Here is a 22086-nt window from a genome sequence, read left to right as displayed (position 1 = left end):
GTGCCTCCGTATCGCAAAACGCGATGAAACCTTCTCTCTAATTTTTTTCCAGGCGAAACGGAAGATATAGAACTGAGTTTGGAGGTGGTGGTTCCACGTGGGCCGCACAAGCCTGCACATCGTGGCCATAGGGGGTGGCCGTGGACTGTAGGCTTGTGGCCCACTGGCACGCCCCCTCCGGTGGATCTTTGCGCAAGTATTTTTCTTTTATTCCAGAAAAAATCTCCATAAATTTTCAGGACATTCCGAGAACTTTTATTTCTGTGCAAAAACAACACCATGTTAACTCTGCTGAAAACAACGTCAGCCCGGGTTAGTTCCATTCAAATCATGCAAATTAGAGTCCAAAACAAGGGCAAAAGAGTTCAGAAAAGTAGATACGACGGAGACGTATTGATGTCAGATGTGCTTCCCTTGCAACGACGACAGGAATAGTCGTGTTGACGGCACCAAGAATCCTGCAGCTGCGGCTACGCCTTAAGGGACTTCCTAGGCAAGTATGCAAAGGATTTCCCCCGTGGCCTTGGAGCCTTGCGTTGGTGTTCCCTCGAAGCGGAAAGGGTGATGTAGCACAGCGGTGGTAAGTATTTCCCTCAGTTTGAGAACCAAGGTATCAATCCAGTGGAGGAGTATCTCAAGATCCTGCACAAACACAAAAGCTTGCTCCCAACGCTATGAAGGGGTTGCCAATCCCTTATAGATTGTTTGCCAAGTGAGAACTGAAAGCAACAAAGTAACAAAGCAAAGTAAAAGTAGAGGTGTAAACGATGGATGTGAATAGACCCGGGGGCCGTAGTGTTTACTAGTGGCTTCTCTCATGAAAGCAAGTAGACGGTGGGTGAATAAATTACTGTCGAGCAATTGATAGAACCACACAAAGTCGTGACGATATCTATGCAATGATTATATCTATAAGCATCACATCCAAAACAAGTAGACCGATACTTTATGCATCTACTACTATTACTCCACACGTCGACCGCTATCCAGCATGCATCTAGTGTATTAAGTCTATAAGAATAGAGTAACGCCTTAAGCAAGCTGACATGATGTAGAGGGATAATCTCAAACCAATGATAAAAACCCCATCTTTTTACCCTTGATGGCAACTACTTAATGTATGCCTTGCTGCCCTTACTGTCACTGGGAAAGGTCACCACATGGTAGAACCAAAAACCAAGCACTTCTCCCATTGCAAGAATCATAGATCTAGTTGGCCAAACAAAACCCAAGACTCGGAGAGACTTACAAGGATATCAAATCATGCATATAAGAAATCAGCAAAGACTCAAATATATAGCATAGATAATCTGATCACAAATCCACAATTCATCGGATCTCGACAAACACACCGCCAAAGAAGATTACATCGGATAGATCTCCATGAAGATCATGGAGAACTTTGTATTGAAGATCCAAGAGAGAGAAGAAGCCATCTAGCTACTAACTACGGACCCGTAGGTCTGATGTGAACTACTCACGAGTCATTGGAGGGGCGATGATGATGAAGAAGAAGCCCTCCAACTCCAAAGTCCCCTCCGGTAGGATGCCAGGAAGGGTCTCCAGATGAGATCTCGCGGAAACGGAAGCTTGTGGTGGCGGAAAAGTATTTTCGAGGCCCCCCTGATTTTTTGCTGAATATTTGGGAATATATAGGCCAAGGATCTAGGTCAGGGGGCGGCCAGGGAGGCCACAAGCCCTGACACCGCTGCCTCCCCCTGGTGGCGGAGTGGGAGCTTGTGGGCTCCCTGGAGCCCACCTGGCTTGGCCAAGAGGCCCCCTAATCTTCTTCCGTTCGGGAAAAAATCATTTCGGGGTTTTTATTCCGTTTGGATTCCGTTCCAAAATCAGATCTGAAAAGAGTCAAAAACACAGAAAAAACACGAACTAGCACTTGGCACTGAATTAATAAGTTAGTCCCAAAAAAGATATAAAAAGGTACATAAAACATCCAAAGAAGACAAGATAACATCGTGAAACCATAAAAAATTATAGATACGTTTGAGACATATCAAGCATCCCCAAGCTTAACTCCTGCTCGTCCTCGAGTAGGGAAGTGATAAAGAATGAATTTTTGATGCTTTCATGCTACCTAGCATAGATGTCCTTTGTAATTCCTCTTATGTGACGTGAATGTTCAGATCCATTAGATTCAAAACAATAGTTTGCTATTGACGTGGAAACAATAATAATTCAAGCAAACTAGCAAGGTAATCATGAACTTTCAAAATAACAAGGCCAAGAGAAAGTTATCCCTACAAAAGCATATAGTCTGGCTATGCTCTATCATCATTGCACAACGAATTTAGATCATGCACAACCCCGGTATTGGCCAAGTAATTGTTTCACACCTTTACTTTCTCAAACCTTTTCAACTCTCACGCAATTCATGAGCGTGAGCTATGATTATAGCACTATAGATGGTGTGGAGTGTGGTGGAGGTTGCAAGACAAAAAGGAGAAGATAGTCACATTAACTAGGAAGATCAATGAGCTGTGGAGATGCTCATCAATAGATATCAATGTGAATGAGTAGGGATTGCCATACAAATGATGCACTAGAGCTACGAGTATGTGAAAGCTCATAAAGAAAACTAGTGGGTGTGCATCCAACTTGCTAGCTCACGAAGACCTAATGCAATTTTGAGGAAGCCTATCATTGGAATATACAAGCCAAGTTATATAATGAAAATTTCCCACTAGCTATATGGTGGTGACAAAATGAGAGACTCTCAATCATGAAGATCTTGGTGCTTAATATGCACAAGTGTGGAAAAACTGGTAGCATTGTCCCTTCTCTCTTTCTCTCTCATTTTTTTATTATTTGGTGGGCTCTTTGGCCTCTTTTTTTTATTTTGGTGGGCTTCTTTGGCCTCTTTTATTTCCTCACATGGGACAATGCTCCATTAATGATGATCATCACACTTTCAACTCAAAACTTAGAGCAACTATGACTCTATATGGAATGCCTTCGGTAGTGTACCGTGGCAATGATCTAGCATGGCATAAACATTAATGTAAACATCATGCTAGCTATGTTACGATCATGCAATGGCAATGTAAACGTGGTGTGGCACATGTCATGGTGGTAGTTGCATGGCAATATATCTCACAATGACTTTGAAAAAGCCATTGTAGGTAGGTATGGTGGCTGTTTTGAGGGAGGCTAATGGTGGGTTTTGTGCACCGGCGAAAGTTGCACGACACTAAGAAGATAGTGATGGTGGTAGGTGAAAGTGCATCTAAACCATGGACTCAACATTAGTCATGAAGAACTCATATAGTTGTTGCAGAAGTTTTATTAGTAATCGAAACAAAGCATTCAACGCATACTCCTAGGGGAAGGGTTGGTCGGTATAAACCATCGCGCGATCCCGACCGCCACGCAAAGGATGGCAATCAATATACTAATCATGCTCAAATTTCATCACATAGCGGTTCACCATATGTGCATGCTACGGGAATAACTAACTTCAACACAAGTATTTCTAGATCCACAACACCTTACTAGCATGACTTCAATATTACCCTAACCACAACTCAAAACTAATTGAGATGAATCAAACTTCTCTAACTATTCAATGCACATGAAGGTGGAAGTTTTCGTATCCCTTTGGATAACTACCCCTTTTGAGACTACTTTCAAAGCATAGATCAACTACCAAGCCACGCACCGCTGTGCTCTAAAACATATAAGTGAAGCACATAGAGCAAAAGTATCTAGCTCAAAACATATAAGTGAAGCACATGTGAGCTGAATTGTCTACCAAAAGATATAAGTGAAGCTCGACAAAATCACGGTGTGTGCATGTCTCTATCTCTAGGTGTGCAGCAAGGATGATTGTGACAGAACCAAAATAAAAGACTCCTACGATACAAGACGCTCCAAGCAAAAACACATAACATGTGGTGAATAAAAATATAGCCCCAAGTAACGTTACCCATGGATTGAAGACGAGAGAGGGGATGCCTTCCGAGTGCATCCCCAAGCTTAGGCTTTTACGGCATCCTTGAATCTCTTGGGGTGCCTTGGGCATCCCCAAGCTTGAGCTCTTGCCACTCTTTATCTTTTTGTCCATAAGAACTTCACCCAAAACTTGAAAAGTTCACAACACGAAACTTAAACAGAAACTCGTGATAACATTAGTACAAGAAAGCAAACCACCACTTCCTTAGGTACTGTAGCAAACTTAAATTCTACTTGTGCTGATGTTGGGTTACTGTACTTTCAGTCTTCCATGGCTAATACCCCCCGATACTATCCATAGTTTCATCAAAATAAGCAACCAACACAACAAAAACAGAATCTGTTAACAGCAGACCAGTGTATAGCAATCTGTATATTTCGTATACCTCTGGTACTTCAAAAATTCTGAAAACTTACGACAGTCTGAAGAATTTGCGTATCAATCAGAAGCAAAAAGAATCAACTCAAAAGCTCTTACAGAAATCAAATGAACATTCTTTTCGTGAGCAGAAAGTTTCTGTCTTTTCCAGCATGACCAAACGATCATCCCCAAGACTAATCATAACGGTTTTGCTTGGCACAAACGCAAAAAGAAACACAAAAAACACAATCATAACAGAATTATGAAAGTGTGGAAAACACAAAACAGAAAGAAAAAGGATAGATTCGTTGGGTTGCCTCCCAACAAGCGCTTTTGTTTAACGCCCTTAGCTAGGCATCAATGATGCTCACACAAAAGACAAGAGTTGAAGCACAACGAGAGCATCATAAAGCATGTGAAAATCACATCTAAGTCTAACATAATTCCTATGCATAGGCATTTTATAGGAAAACAGATTGTCAAGACAACCAATAGTTGCCATATGCAAGGAAGAGGAAAGAGACAAAAGCAATCTCCTCATAACAAGAGGTAATTTGGTAACATGACAGTTTCTACCAAAATATTTTCCTCTCTCAAAGCAATTACACGTGGGATCATATTTGAATTCAACAATGTAACTATCACATAGGATATTCTTTTCATGGTCCACATGCATGCAAAGTTGACGCTCTTCAAAAATAGTGGGATTATCATCGACTAAAGTCATGACTTCTCCAAACCCACTTTCAATATTATTGCAAATATCATATTCATCATGAGGTTTGAACAAATTTTCAAGATCATAAGAAAGATCATCACCCCAATCATGATTATTGCAACAAGTAGTGGACATAGCAAAACTAGCATCCCCAAGCTTAGGGTTTTGCATATTTTTAGCATGATTGTCACTAATAGAATTTATAGTGAAACCATTGCAATCATGCTTTTCATCCAAGGAGCCCTCATGAATCACTTCATAAGTTTCTTCATCACGATTTTCAGATTCACGCAACTCAAGAAAAACTCCATAAAGATAGTTAAGTGCACTGAACTCACTAGCAATTTGTTCCACATGAGTGGGTCTCTTAAAGAGATTAGCAAGTGGATGAGGATCCATATCACTATATTTTCAGCAAGCGAAGATGCAAGCATATTGAAGGCACATAGCACACAAGCAACGGAAAGGCAAACAAGAGAAAAGGGTGAACGAAAAAGGCAAACGAAAAAGGCAAAGGAGAAAGGCAAATGAAAATGACAAATGTGAAGTGAGGGAGAGGAAAACGAGAGGCAACTGGCAACAAAAGTAAATGCAAGAGATGAGTTTGTGAGACATACTTGGATAGATCTTGATCTCTCCTCCCCGGCAACGGCGCCAGAAATACTTCTGATGTCAGCTGTGCTTCCCTTGCAACGCGCCAGGAATAGTCGTGTCGACGGCACCAGGAATCCTTCAGCTCCGGCTACGCCTTAAGGGACTTCCTAGGCAAGTATGCAAAGGATTTCCCCCGTGGCCTTGGAGCCTTGCGTTGGTGTTCCCTCGAAGCGGAAAGGGTGATGTAGCACAACGGTGGTAAGTATTTCCCTCAGTTTGAGAACCAAGGTATCAATCCAGTGGAGGAGTATCTCAAGATCCTGCGCAAACACAAAAGCTTGCTCCCAACGCTATGAAGGGGTTGCCAATCCCTTATAGATTGTTTGCCAAGTGAGAACTGAAAGAAACAAAGTAACAAAGCAAAGTAAAAGCAGAGGTGTAAACGATGGATGTGAATAGACCCCGGGGCCGTAGTGTTTACTAGTGGCTTCTCTCATGAAAGCAAGTAGATGGTGGGTGAAAAAAATTACTGTCGAGCAATTGATAGAACCGTGCAAAGTCATGACGATATCTATGCAATGATTATATCTATAGGCATCACGTCCAAAACAAGTAGACCGATACTTTCTGCATCTACTACTATTACTCCACACGTCGACCGCTATCCAGCATGCATCTAGTGTATTAAGTCCATAAGAACAGAGTAACCCCTTAAGCAAGATGACATGATGTAGAGGGATAATCTCAAACCAATGATAAAAACCCCATCTTTTTACCCTTGATGGCAACTACTTGATGTGTGCCTTGCTGCCCCTACTGTCACTGGGAAAGGTCACGAGATGGTAGAACCGAAAACCAAGCACTTCTCCCATTGCAAGAATCATAGATCTAGTTGGACAAAGAAAACCCAAGACTCGGAGAAACTTACAAGGATATCAAATCATGCATATAAGAAATCAGCAAAGACTCAAATATATATCATAGTTAATCTAATCACAAATCCACAATTCATCAGATCTCGACAAACACACCACCAAATAAGATTACATCGGATAGATCTCCATGAAGATCATGGAGAACTTTGTATTGAAGATCCAAGAGAGAGAAGAAGCCATCTAGCTACTAACTACGGACCCGTAGGTCTGAAGTGAACTACTCACGAGTCATTGGAGGGGCGATGATGATGATGAAGAAGCCCTCCAACTCCAAAGTTCCCTCCGGCAGGGTGCCGGGAAGGGTCTCCAGATGAGATCTCGCGGAAACGGAAGCTTGCGGCGGCGGAAAAGTATTTTCGAGGCTCCCGTGATTTTTTTCTGAATATTTGGGAATATATAGGCCAAGGATCTAGGTCAGGGGGCGGCCAGGGAGGCCACAAGCCCTGACACCGCCGCCTCCCCTGGTGGCGGAGTGGGAGCTTGTGAGCTCCCTAGAGCCCACCTAGCTTGGCCCAGATGTTGGGGAACGTCGCATGGGAAACAAAAATTTCCTACGCGCACGAAGACCTATCATGGTGATGTCCATCTACGAGAGGGGATGTTCGATCTACGTACCCTTGTAGACCGCACAACAGAAGCGTTAGTGAACGTGGTTGATGTAGTGGAATGTCCTCACGTTCCTCGATCCGCCCCGCGAACCGTCCCGCGATCAGCCCCACGATCTAGTGCCGAACGGATGGCACCTCCGCGTTCAGCACACGTACAGCTTGACGATGATCTCGGCCTTCTTGATCCAGAAAGAGAGACGGAGAGGTAGATGAGTTCTCCGGCAGCGTGACGGCGCTCCGGAGGTTGGTGGTGATCTTATCTCAGCAGGGCTCCGCCCGAGCTCCGCAGAAACGCGATCTAGAGGTGAAACTGTGGAGATGTGTGGTCGGGCTGCCGTGGCAAAGTCGTCTCAAATCAGCCCTAAAACCTCCGTATATATAGGTGGGAGAGGGGGGGGGCTTGCCTTGGGGCTCAAGGAGCCCCAAGGGGGTCGGCCGAGCCAAAGGGGGGAAGGTCTCCCCTTCCAAATCGAATCCAACTTGGTTTGGAAGGTGGAGTCCTTCTTCCCTTTCCCACCTCCTCCTTTTTTATCTTTTCTCTTTGATTTTCTTCCTGTGGCGCATAGGGTTCTTGGGCTGCCCCACCAGCCCACTAAGGGCTGGTGCACCACCCCCAAGGCCTATGGGCTTCCCCGGGGTGGGTTGCTCCCCCCGGTGAACACCCGGAACCCATTCGTCATTCCCGGTACATTCCCGGTAACTCCGAAAACCTTCCGGTAATCAAATGAGGTCATCCTATATATCAATCTTCGTTTCCGGACCATTCCGGAAACCCTCGTGACGTCCGTGATCTCATCCGGGACTCCGAACAACATTCTGTAACCAACCATATAACTTAAATACGCATAAAACAACGTCGAACCTTAAGTGTGCAGACCCTGCGGGTTCGAGAACTATGTAGACATGACCCGAGAGACTCCTCGGTCAATGTTCAATAGCGGGACCTGGATGCCCATATTGGATCCTACATATTCTACGAAGATCTTATCGTTTGAACCTCAGTGCCAAGGATTCATATAATCCCGTATGTCATTCCCTTTGTCCTTCGGTATGTTACTTGCCCGAGATTCGATCGTCAGTATCCGCATACCTATTTCAATCTCGTTTACCGGCAAGTCTCTTTACTCGTTTTGTAATACAAGATCCCGCAACTTACACTAAGTCACATTGCTTGCAAGGCTTGTGTGTGATGTTGTATTACCGAGTGGGCCCCGAGATACCTCTCCGTCACACGGAGTGACAAATCCCAGTCTCGATCCATACTAACTCAACTAACACCTTCGGAGATACCTGTAGAGCATCTTTATAGTCACCCAGTTACGTTGCGACGTTTGATACACACAAAGCATTCCTCCGGTGTTAGTGAGTTATATGGTCTCATGGTCATAGGAACAAATACTTGACACGTAGAAAACAGTAGCAACAAAATGACACGATCAACATGCTACGCCTATTAGTTTGGGTCTAGTCCATCACATGATTCTCCTAATGATGTGATCCCGTTATCAAGTGACAACACTTGCCTATGGTCAGGAAACCTTGACCATCTTTGATCAACGAGCTAGTCAACTAGAGGCTTACTAGGGACAGTGTTTTGTCTATGTATCCACACATGCATTGTGTTTCCAATCAATACAATTATAGCATGGATAATAAACGATTATCATGAACAAAGAAATATAATAATAACTAATTTATTATTGCCTCTAGGGCATATTTCCAACACCAGAGGCCCCCTGATCTTCTTCCGTTCGGGAAAAAATCATTTCGGGGTTTTTATTCCGTTTGGACTTCGTTCCAAAATCAGATCTGAAAAGAGTCAAAAACACAGACAAAAACAGGAACTGACACTTGGCACCGAATTAATAAGTTAGTCCCAAAAAAGATATAAAAAGGTACATAAAACATCCAACGAAGACAAGATAACAACGTGAAACCATCAAATATTATAGATACGTTTGAGATGTATCAGTACTCACACTATGAATATGTGTAACATCATGATCGAGATTCATCAGGAACAAACCATTGACCAGCGGGGCATGACCATAAAACATACCACTCATATAAATAGAACAACCATTATTCTTAGATTTAAATGTGTAGCCATCTTTCATCAAGCCAGATCCCGATACAATGTTCATGCTCAAAGCTGGTACTAAATAAAAATTATTAAGGTTTAAAACTAATCCCGAAGGTAGATGTAGAGGTAGCGTGCCGATGGCGATCACATCGACCTTGGAACCATTCCCGACGCGCATCCTCACCTCGTCCTTTGCCAGCCTACGCTTGTTCCGTAGTTCCTGTTTTGAGTTGCAAATGTGAGAAACAACACCGGTATCAAATACCGAGGAGCTACTACGAGCGCTGGTACGAAACACATCAATAACATGTATATCATGTATACCTTGGATGTTGCCAGCCTTGTTATCCGCTAAGTACTTGGGGCAGTTCCGCTTCTAGTGACATGTTCCCTTGCAATAATAGAACTTAGTCTCAGGCTTGGGTCCTTTCTTTGGCTTCTTCCTGGCAACTGGTTTACCGGGCGCGTGAACTGCTTTGCCGTATTTCTTGAAGTTCTTCTTCCCCTTGCCTTTCTTGAAACTAGTGGTCTTATTCACCATCAACACTTGATGTTCTTTCTTGATTTCCACCTCCGCAGATTTCAGCATTGAATACAACTCCGGAATGGTTTTCTCCATCCCTTGCATGTTGTAGTTCATCACGAAGCCCTTATAGCTTGGTGGAAGCGACTGGAGGATTCTGTCAATGACCGCATCATCCGAAAGTTCAACTCCCAGCCGAGTCAAGCAGTTGTGCAATGATGACCCACAAGTATAGGGGATCAATCGTAGTCCTTTCGATAAGTAAGAGTGTCGAACCCAACGAGGAGCAGAAGGCTCTGATAAACGGTTTTCAGCAAGGTAATAACTGCAAGCACTGAAAGCAGCGGTAACAAGTGATGGTGTAGTGAGGTGAAACGTAGCAAGTGAAAAGTAACAAGTAACAAGAGTAGCAACGGTGCAGCAAAGTCGCCCAATCCCTTTTGTAGCAAGGGACAAGCCTGAACAAAGTCTTATAGGAAGTAAAACGCTCCCGAGGACACACGGGAATTTCTATCATGCTAGTTTCATCATGTTCATATGATTCGCGTTCGTTACTTTGATAGTTTGATATGTGGTTGGACCGGCGCTTGGGTACCGCCCTTACTTGGACAAGCATCCCACTTATGATTAACCCCTCTCGCAAGCATCCACAACTACAAAAGAAGAATTAAGACAACGTCTAACCATAACATTAAACTAGTGGATCCAAATCAGCCCCTTACGAAGCAACACATAGACTGGGGTTTAAGCTTCTGTCACTCTAGCAACCCATCATCTACTTACTACTCCCCAATGCCTTCCTCTAGGCCCAAATAATGGTGAAGTGTTATGTAGTCGACGTTCACATAATACCACTAGAGGAAAAACAACATACAACATATCAAAATAACGAACGAATACCAAATTCACATGACTATTATTAGCATGACTTATCCCATGTCCTCAGGAAAAAAAGTAACTACTCACAAAGCATAATCATAATCATGATCAGAGGTGTAATGAGTAGCATCAAGGATCTGAACATAAACTCTTCCACCAAGTAATCCAACTAGCATCAACTACAAAGAGTAATCAACACTACTAGCAACCTTACAAGTACCAATCGGAGTCGCGAGACGGAGATTGGATACAAGAGATGAACTAGGGTTTGGAGATGAGATGGTGGTGATGAAGATGTTGATGGTGACGAGTCCCCTCCGATGAGAGGAGTGTTGGTGATGACGATGGCGACGATTTCCCCCTCCGGGAGGGAAGTTTCCCAGGCAGGATCGTCCTGTCGCAGCTCTAGATTGGTTCTGCTCAAGTTCCGCCTCCTCGCGGCGGCGAAACCACGAAAAAGCTCCCTTCTGATTTTTTTCCGGACGAAACCCTTCATATAGCAAAAGAGGGGGGCCAGTGGGCCACCAGGGTGCCCACAAGCCCTGATGCCGCGACCAGGGGGGAGGCCGCGGCCACCAGGCTTGTGGGCCCCTGGCAGCTCCCCTCTGGCACTTCTTTCGCCCAATATTTTTTATATATTCCCAAAAAATTCCACGTTGATTTTCAGGGCATTCGGAATTGCACAGAATAGAGGACTCAGACTTGCTCCTTTTCCAGTCCAGAATTCCAGCTGCCGGTATTCTCCCTCTTCAAATAAAACTTGCAAAATAAGAGAGAAAAGGCATAAGTATGGTACCACAAAGTATAATAATAGACCATAAAGTGATAAATATCAACATGAAAGCATGATGCAAAAATAGATGTATCATGCAACTCAGACATTCTGAGTATGTGCTCACTGACAGAACTGTTCTCCTCCATCTTACAACAGAAGAACTTGTCGGAGACTTCATATCTCTCGACCCGGGCATGAGCTTGAAAAACTAGTTTCAGCTCCTCGAACATCTCATATGCTCCATGTTGCTCAAAACGCCTTTGGAGCCCCGGTTCTAAACTGTAAAGCATGCCGCACTGAACCATAGAGTGGTCATCACTCCATGCCTGCCAGGCATTCCTAACATCCTGGGATGACACGGGCGCGGGAGGGTTTCCTAGCGGCGCATCAAGGACATATGCTTTCTTGGAAGCCATGAGGATGAGCTTCAAGTTATTAGCCCAATCCGCATAATTGCTACCATCGTCTTTCAACTTGGTTTTCTCTAGGAACGCGTTGAAGTTGAGTGGGACATTTGTGTTGGCCATTGGATCTACAATATTTGTAAAGACAATTTTAGACTAAGTCCATGATAATTAAGTTCATTTATCAAATTACATAATGAACTCCCACTTAGATCGACATCCCTCTAGTCATCCAAGTGTTACATGATCCACGTCGACTAGCCCGTGTCCGATCATCACGTGAGACGGACTAGTCATTGATGGTGAGCATCTCCATGCTGATCGTATCAACCATACGATTCATGTTCGACCTTTCGGTCTCCCGTATTCGAGGCCATGCCTGTAGATGCTAGGCTCGTCTAGTCAACCTAAGTGTTTTGCGTGTGTAAACTAGCTTACACCCGTTGTATGCGAACGTTAGAATCTATCACACCCGATCATCACGTGGTGCTTTGAGACAATGATCCTTCGCAATGGTGCACACTTAGGGGAATACATATCTCTAAATTTTATTGAGGGATCATCTTATCTTTGCTACCATCGTTCTAAGCAATAAGATGAAAAACATGATAAACATCACATGCAATCATATCATGACACGATATGGCCAATATCATCTTGCTCCTTTGATCTCCATCTTCGGGGCACCATGATCATCATTGTCACTGGCATGACACCATGATATCCATCATTGTGTCTCCGTGAGGTCGTCACGCCAACTATTACTTCTACTACTAAATCTAACCGTTAACAATAAAGTAAAGTAATCAACATGGCGTTGCATCACATACAATAAATTAAGACAACTCCTATGGCTCCTGCCGGTTGTCATACTCATCGACATGCAAGTCGTGAATCCTATTACAAGAACATGATCAATCTCATACATCACATCCTTTTGGCTATATCACATCACATAGCATACCCTACAAAAACAAGTTAGACGTCCTCTAATTGTTGTTGCAAGTTTTACGTGGCTGGTTAGGGTTTCTATCAAGAACACTTTTTACCTACGTGACAGCCACAACGTTGATATGCCAATGATATTTACCCTTCATAAGGACCCTCTTCATCGAATCCAATCCGACTAAAGTGGGAGAGACAGACACCTGCTAGCCACCTTAGGCAACAAGTGCATGTCAGTCGGTGGAACCAGTCTCACGTAAGCGTACGTGTAAGGTCGGTCCGAGCCGCTTCATCCCACGATGCCGCAGAATCAAGATAAGACTAGTAACGACAAGCAAATTGACAAATCAGCGCCCACAACTTTTGTGTTCTACTCGTGCATATAATCTACGCATAGAACCTTGGCTCGGATGCCACAGTTGGGGATCATAGTAATTTCAAAATTTTCCAACGTCATGCAAGGATCTATCTATGGAGAAACCAGCAACGAGAGAGGTTGTAGAGCATCTTCATACCTTTGAAGATCGCTAAGCGGAAGAGTTGCTAGAACGCGGTTGATGGAGTCGTACTCGCAGCGATTCAGATCGCGGTGGGTTCCGATCCATGCACCGGACATTGGTGCCTCCGCGTTCAACACACGTGCAACCCAGTGATGTCTCCAACGCCTTGAACCAGCAAGGAGGGAGGAGAGGTTGAGGGAGAGCTCCGGCAGCACGACGGCGTGGTGACGATGGAGCTACGTGGTAATCTGACAGGGCTTCGTGCTACTGCGACAACAGACCTTCCCTGGCAACGGCGCCAGGAATCCTTCTGCTACGGGCTACGCCTATAGGGACTTCCTTGGCAAATATGCAAAGGATTTCCCCGCGGCCTTGGAGCCTTGCGTTGGTGTTCCCTTGAAGAGGAAAGGGTGATGTAGCACAACGGCGGTAAGTATTTCCCTCAGTTTGAGAACCAAGGTATCGATCCAGTGGGAGGATCGCGTCAAGTCACAAGTACCTACACAAACACAAAGAGTTTGCACCCAACGCTATGAAGGGGTTGTCAATCCGTTATAGACTGTTTGCAAAATGAGAACTGAAAGCAAAAAGGAAACAAAGCAAAGTAAAAGTAAAAGTGGAGAAGATAGTTGTGAATAGACCCAGGGGCCGTAGTGTTGACTTGTGGCTTCTCTCATGAAAGCAAGTAGACGGTGGGTGAATGAATTACTGTCGAGCAATTGATAGAACCGCGCAAAGTCATGACGTTATCTATGGCAATGATCATATCTATAGGCATCACGTCCAAAACAAGTAGACTGATACTTTCTGCATCTACTACTATTACTCCACACGTCGACCGCTATCCGGCATGCATCTAGTGTATTAAGTTCATAATAACAGAGTGACGGCTTAAGCAAGATGACATGATGTAGATGGACAATCTCAAATCTATGATGAAAGCCCATCTTGTTACCCTTGATGGCAACAACATGATGTGTGCCTTGCTGCCCCTTCTGTCACTGGGAAAGGTCACCGCACGGTATGAACCCAAAACCAAGCACTTCTCCCATTGCAAGAATCATAGATCTAGTTGGCCAAACAAAAACCAAGACTCGGAGAGACTTACAAGGATATCAAATCATGCATATAAGAAATCAGCAAAGACTCAAATATAAATCATAGATAATCTGATCACAAATCCACAATTCATCGGATCTTGACAAACACACCGCCAAAGAGGATTACATCGGATAGATCTACATGAAGATCATGGAGAACTTTGTATTGAAGATCCAAGAGAGAGAAGAAGCCATCTAGCTACTAACTACGGACCCGTAGGTCTGAAGTGGACTACTCACGAGTCATTGGAGGGGCGATGATGTTGATGTAGAAGCCCTCCAGCTCCAAAGTCCCCTCCGGTAGGGCACCGGGAAGGGTCTCCAGATGAGATCTCACGGAAACGGAAGCTTGCGGCGGTGGAAAAGTGTTTTCGTGGATGCCCTGATTTTTTCTGGGATTTTAGGGAATTTATAGGCCAAGGAGCTAGGGCATGGGAGCGCGAGGGAGGCCACAAGCCTGGTTGCCTCGGGCCCCCTGGCCGCGGTAACAGGGCTTGTGGGCTCCCTGTGGGCCCCGTGCCTTGGCCCTCAAGTCCCCCGATCTTCTTCTGTTGTGGAAAAATTTATTTCGGGGATTTTATTCCGTTTGGACTCCGTTCCAAAATCAGATCTGAAAAGAGTGAAAAACACAGAAAAAACAGGAACTGGCACTTGGCACTGAATTAATAAGTTAGTCCCAAAAAAGATAAAAAAGGTATATAAAACATCCAAAGTTGACAAGATAACAACATGAAACCATAAAAAATTATAGATACGTTTGAGACGTATCAAGCATCCCCAAGCTTAACTCATGCTCGTCCTCGAGTAGGGAAGTGATAAAGTATGAATTTTTGATGCTTTCATGCTACCTAGCATAGATGTCCTCTGTAACTCCTCTTACGTGACGTGAATGTTCAGATCCATTAGATTCAAAACAATAGTTTGCTATTGTTGTGGAGACAATAATACTTCAAGCAAACTAGCAAGGTGATCATGAACTTTCAAAATAACAAGGCCAAAAGAAAGTTATCCCTACAAAATCATATAGTCTGGCTATGGTCTATCATCCTTGCACAACGAATTTAAATCATGCACAACCTCGGTATTGGCCAAGTAATTGTTTTCACACCTTTACTTTCTCAAACTTCTTCAACTCTCACGCAATACATGAGCGTGAGCCATGGTTTTAGCACTATAAGTGGAATGGAGTGTGGTGGAGGTTGCAAGGTAAACAAGGAGAAGATGGTCACATTGACTAGGCATATCAATGAGCTGTGGAGATGCTCATCAATAGATATCAACGTGAATGAGTAGGGATTGCCATACAAATGATGCACTAGAGCTAAGAGTATGTGAAAGCTGTTAAAGAAAACTAGTGGGTGTGCATCCAACTTGCTTGCTCACGAAGACTTAAGGCAATTTTGAGGAAGCCTATCATTGGAATATACAAGCCAAGTTATATAATGAAAATTTCCCACTAGCTATATGGTGGTGACAAAACGAGAGACTCTCAATCATGAAGGTCATGGTGCTTAATAAGCACAAGTGTGGAAAGATAGTAGCATTGTCCCTTCTCTCTTTTTCTCTCATTTTTTTGGTGGGCTCTTTGGCCTCTTTTTTATTTTTATTTTATTTTATTTTGGTGGGCATCTTTGGCCTCTTTTTGTAAATGGGCTTCGCTGGCCTCTTTTATTTCCTCACATGGGACAATGTTCCATGAATGACGATCATCACACTTACAACTCAAAACTTAGAGCAATTATGACTCTATATGGAATGCCTTCGGTAGTGTACCGTGACAATGATCTAGCATGACATATACATTAATGGAAACATCATGCTAGCTATCTTATGATCATGCAATGGTAATGTAGAAGTGGTGGCACATGTCATGGTGGTAGTTGCATGGCATATATCTCGGAATGGCTTTGAAGAAGCCATAGTAGGTAGGTATGGTGGCTGTTTTGAGGGAGGCTAATGGTGGGTTTTATGCACCGGCGAAAGTTGCACGACACTAAAGAAGATAGTGATGGTGGAAGGTGAAAGTTCATCTAAACCATGGACACAACATTAGTCATGAAGAACTCATATACTGGTTGCAAAAGTTTTAGTAGTAATCGAAACAAAGCATTCAACGCATACTCCTAGGGGAAGGGTTGGTAGGTATAAACCATCGCACGATCCCGACCGCCACACAAAGGATGACAATCAATAGACTAATCATGCTCAGACTTCATGACATAGCGGTTCACCATACATGTATGCTACGGGAATCACTAACTTCAACACAAGTATTTCTAGATCCACAACACCTTACTGATATAACTTCAATATTACCACAACCACAACTCAAAACTAATTGAGATAAATCAAACTTCTCTAACTATTCAATGCACATGAAGGTGGAAGTTTTCATATCCCTTTGGATAACTACCCCTTTTGAGACTACTTTCATAGCATAGATCAACTACCAAGCCACGCGCCGCCGTGCTCTAAAAGATATAAGTGAAGCACATAGAGCAAAATGAACTAGCTCACAAGATATAAGTGAAGCACATGTGAGTTGAATTGTCTAACCAAAGGATATAAGTGAAGCTCGACAAAATCACGGTGAGTGCATGTCTCTCTCTCTAGGTGTGCAGCAAGGAAGATTGTGACACAACAAAAATAAAAGACTCCTACGATACAAGACGCTCAAAGCAAAACACATAACATGTGGTGAATAAAAATATAGCCCCAAGTAACGTTACCGATGGATTGAAGACGAAAGAGGGGATGCCTTCCCGGGGCATCCCCAAGCTTAGGCTTTTACGACATCCTTGAATCAACTTGGGGTGCCTTGGGAATCCCCAATCTTGAGCTCTTGCCACTCTTTATCTCTTGGTCCATAAGAACTTCACCCAAAACTTGAAAACTTCACAACACGAAACTTAAACACAAACTCGTGATAACATTAGTATAAGAAAGCAAACCACCACTTCCTTAGGTACTGTAGAAAACTAAAATTCTACTTATGTTGATGTTGGGTTACTGTATTTTCAATCTTTCATGGCTAATACACCCCAATACTATCCATAGTTTCATCAAAATAAGCAACCAACTCAACAAAAACAGAATCTGTTAATAGCAGACCAGTCTGTAGCAATCTGTATACTACGTAAACTTATGGTACTCCAAAAATTCTGAACAATTACGACAGTCTGAAGAATTTGCGTAGCAATCAGCAGCAAAACAAATCAACTCAAAAGCTCTTACAGGAAAAAAAATGAAAATTCCTTTCGTGAGCAGAAAGTTTCTGTCTTTTCCAGCATGACCAAACGATCATCCCCAAGACTAATCATAACGGTTTTACTTGGCACAAATGCAAAAGAAACACAAAAAACACAATCATAACAGAATTATAAAAGTGTGGAAAACACAAAACAGAAAGAAAAAGGATAGAATCGTTGGGTTGCCTCCCAACAAGTGCGATTGTTTAACGCCCTTAGGTAGGCATAAGGTGATGGAATCACGTATAGTCATCTTTGGTGCTCAAACCATAAGTATACCTCATCGTAGATTCATAAGGCAATCTTATTTTCTTTCTAGGAAAATGCTCCATGCCCTTCTTTAGAGGAAATTGAAATCTAATATCCCCTTCCTTCATATTGATGATAGCACCAATAGTCCCTAGGAACGGTCTACCAAGAATAATGGGACATGAAGGATTGCAATCTATGTCAAGTACAATGAAATCCATGGGTACATAGTTCTTATTGGCAACAATAAGAACATCATCGATCCTTCCCATGGGTTTCTTGACAGTAGAATCCGCAAGATGCAAATTAAGAGAACACTCTTCAATCTCATGAAAACCAAGAATATCACATAAAGACTTCGGAATCGCGGAAACACCAGCACCCAAATCACAAAAAGCATTGCATTCATAGTTTTTTATTTTGATAGTAGATTCCCACTCATCATTAATTTTTCTAGGTATAGAGACTTCTAATTCGAGTTTATCTTCAAGAGATTTCATCATAGCGTCTACGATATGAGCTGTAAAGGCTTTGCTTTGGCTATAAGCATGTGGAGAGTTTGCAATGGATTGCATCAAGGAAATGCATTCAAACAAGGAGCACCTATCATAATTGAATTCCTTGAAATCCAAAGTGGGAGTTTCATTACTATCCAATATTTTGATTTCTTCTACTCCACTCTCCACACCTTTATCATCAAGAGAGGTGGACTCCGAATCATTGGGTGTTTTTCAACCAAAGTGGATTCATATCCAGCCCCTTCATCAATAGTGTTGACACGCGAAAACAAAGATTCAAGACGAGTCACACCAAGCACTTTAAGATCTTCGTGATTTGCATCACTAGAACGCACCCTTTTAAACCATTCATGCCTAGCGCGAATTTGGGCGGTTCTTTCTTTGCTCTCATTCATGGAGACACACATAGCTTTTAAAGTTTCATCCAAGTTGACCTTGGGAGGAGCACATCTAACTTTCAAAGCATCAATATCACAAGACATCCTATCAACGCTCTTAGCCAGATCGTCTATTTTGAGTAGTTTTTCCTCTATGGACGCATTGAAAATCTTTTGAGAGTTGATGAACTCTTTGATATTACTCTCTAAATCAGAGGGTAATTTGTTGTGATTTCCATAAGTGTTGTTGTTGGAATTGCCATAGTTGTTAGAGGAGTTACTAGGAAAAGGCCTAGGAACATAGTTTCCTCTAAAAGCATTGTTGTTGCCAAAATTGTTCCTACCAACAAAATTAATGTCCAAACTAGCGTTGCTACTCTGAGTCAAGGAAGATAGTGGCATGTCATTTGGATCTAAAGGAGCATTTCTACTAGCAACCAAATTCATCAACTCGTCCATCTTCGCACTAAGCGAGTTAATTTCTTCTATAGCGTGTACCTTTTTGCTAGCAGGTGACCTTTCAGTGTGCCACAGAGAGTAGTTGGTCATGATATTGTCTAGGAGTTTTGTAGCGTCTCCTGACGTGATTTCCATGAACGTTCCACCTGAGGCGGAGTCCAAGATATTGCGAGAAGCAAAATTCAAACCAGCGTAAAAGATTTGTATAATCATCCATAAACTCAAGCCATGAGCGGGACAATTTCTAATCATTAACTTCATCCTCTCCCAAGATTGTGCAACGTGTTCATGATCAAGTTGCTTGAAATTCATGATATCGTTTTGAAGAGAGATAATCTTAGCCGACAGAAAATACTAGGATATGTAAGCATCTTTGCACTTATTCCAAGAATCGATACTATTTTTGGCCAAAGAAGAAAACCAAGTTTTTGCGCGATCTCGCAACGAGAAAGGAAAAAGCTTCAACTTAACAACATCATTATCCACATCTTTTTTCTTTTGCATATCGCAAAGCTCAATGAAGGTATTGAGATGGGATGCTGCATCTTCACTAGGAAGGCCAGAGAATTGCTCTTCCATAACAAGATTCAGCAAGGCAACGTTGATTTCATAAGATTCCGCACTAGTGGTGGGAGCAATCGGAGTACTGATAAAATCATTATTATTAGTACTCGAGAAGTCGCAAAGTTTGGTGTTTTCAGCCATGATGACTTCTACAAACCAACAAGAACACAAGCAAGCAAGAAAACTGGCAAAGGAAAACGGCAAAAGGCAAAAGAAAACGGCACAGGAGAAAGGCAAAAAGGCAAATGAAAACGGCAAGGGAGAAAGGCAAATGAAAACGGCAAATGTGAAGTGGGGGAGAGGAAAACGAGAGGCAACTGGCAAAAAAGGTAAATGCAAGAGATGAGTTTGTGACACCTACTTGGATAGATCTTGACTTGATCTCTCCTCCCCGGCAACGGTGCCAGAAATCCTTCTGCTACTGCGACAACATACCTTCCCTGGCAACGGCGCGAGGAATCCTTCTGCTACGGTCTACGCCTATAGGGACTTCCTTGGAAAATATGCAAAGGATTTCCCCGCGGCCTTGGAGCCTTGCGTTGATGTTCCCTTGAAGAGGAAAGGGTGATGTAGCACAACATCGGTAAGTATTTCCCTCAGTTTGAGAACCAAGGTATCGATCCACTTGGAGGATCGCGCCAAGTCACAAATACCTGCACAAACACAAAGAGCTTGCACCCAACGCTATGAAGGGGTTGTTAATCCCTTATAGATTGTTTGCAAAGTGAGAACTAAAAGCAAAAAGGAAACAAAGCAAAGTAAAAGTAAAAGTGGAGACGATAATTATGAATAGACCCGGGGGCCATAGTGTTCACTAGTGGCTTCTCTCATGAAAGCAAGTAGACGGTGGGTGAACGAATTACTGTCGAGCAATTGATAGAACCGCGCAAAGTCATGATGTTATCTATGGCAATGATCATATCTATAGGCATCACGTCCAAAACAAATAGACCGATACTTTCTACATCTACTACTATTACTCCACACGTCGACCGCTATCCAGCATGCATCTAGTGTATTAAGTTCATAAGAACAGAGTAACGCCTTAAGCAAGATGACATGATGTAGATGGACAATCTTAAATCTATGATGAAAGCCCATCTTGTTACCCTTGATGGCAACAACACGATGCTTGCCTTGCTGCCCCTTCTGTCACTGGGAAAGGTCACCGCCCGGTATGAACCCAAAACCAAGCACTTCTCCCATTGCAAGAATCATAGATCTAGTTGGCCAAAAAAAAACCAAGACTCGGAGAGACTTACAAGGATATCAAATCATGCATATAAGAAATCAGCAAAGACTCAAATATAAATCATAGATAATCTGATCACAAATCCACAATTCATCGGATCTCGACAAACACACCGCCAAAGAGGATTACATCGGATAGATCTACATGAAGATCATGGAGAACTTTGTATTGAAGATCCAAGAGAGAGAAAAAGCCATCTAGCTACTAACTACGGACCCGTAGGTCTGAAGTGGACTACTCACGAGTCATTGGAGGGGCGATGATGTTGATGTAGAAGCCCTCCAGCTCCAAAGTCCCCTCCGGCAGGGCACCGGGAAGGGTCTCCAGATGAGATCTCGTGGAAGCGGAAGCTTGCGGCAGCGGAAAAGTGTTTTCGTGGATGCCCTGATTTTTTCTGGGATTTTAGGGAATTTATAGGTCAAAGAGCTAGGGCAGGGGAGCGCCAGGGAGGCCACAAGCCTGGTTGCCGCAGGCCCCCCTGGCCGCGGCAACAGGGCTTGTGGGCTCCCTGTGGGCCCCCTGCCTTGGCCCTCAAGTCCCCGATCTTCTTCTGTTCTGGAAAAATTTATTTCGGGGATTTTATTCCGTTTGAACTCCGTTCCAAAATTAGATCTGAAAAGAGTAAAAAACACAGAAAAAACAAGAACTGGCACTTGGCACTGAATTAATAAGTTAGACCCAAAAATAAAATAAAAAAGGTATATAAAATATCCAAAGTTGACAAGATAACAACATGAAACCATCAAAAATTATAGATATGTTTGAGACGTATCACTTCGCCAAGCACTATGGAGGACGACGAGGAGGAGGAGGTGTAGGGTTGCGCTGAGAGAGAGAGAATTCTTGTCTCAAATCTTCCCAAAACCTTCACTATATATAGGAGGAGAGGGAGGAGAGTGACCACCATTAGGGTTTCTCAGCCCAAGGGTGCGACAGCCCTAGATGGCTTAGGGGCGGCGGCCAAGGTGGTGGAGGCTCCCTAGGGTTGGGCCTTGAGGCCCAAGGTAGCCTCCCATACCTAGGGTTTG

The sequence above is a fragment of the Hordeum vulgare genome, chromosome 7H (genome assembly GCF_904849725.1).
Source record: "Hordeum vulgare subsp. vulgare chromosome 7H, MorexV3_pseudomolecules_assembly, whole genome shotgun sequence".
Classification (NCBI taxonomy): domain Eukaryota; kingdom Viridiplantae; phylum Streptophyta; class Magnoliopsida; order Poales; family Poaceae; genus Hordeum; species Hordeum vulgare.
Note: the sequence above shows the minus strand (reverse complement) of the source record.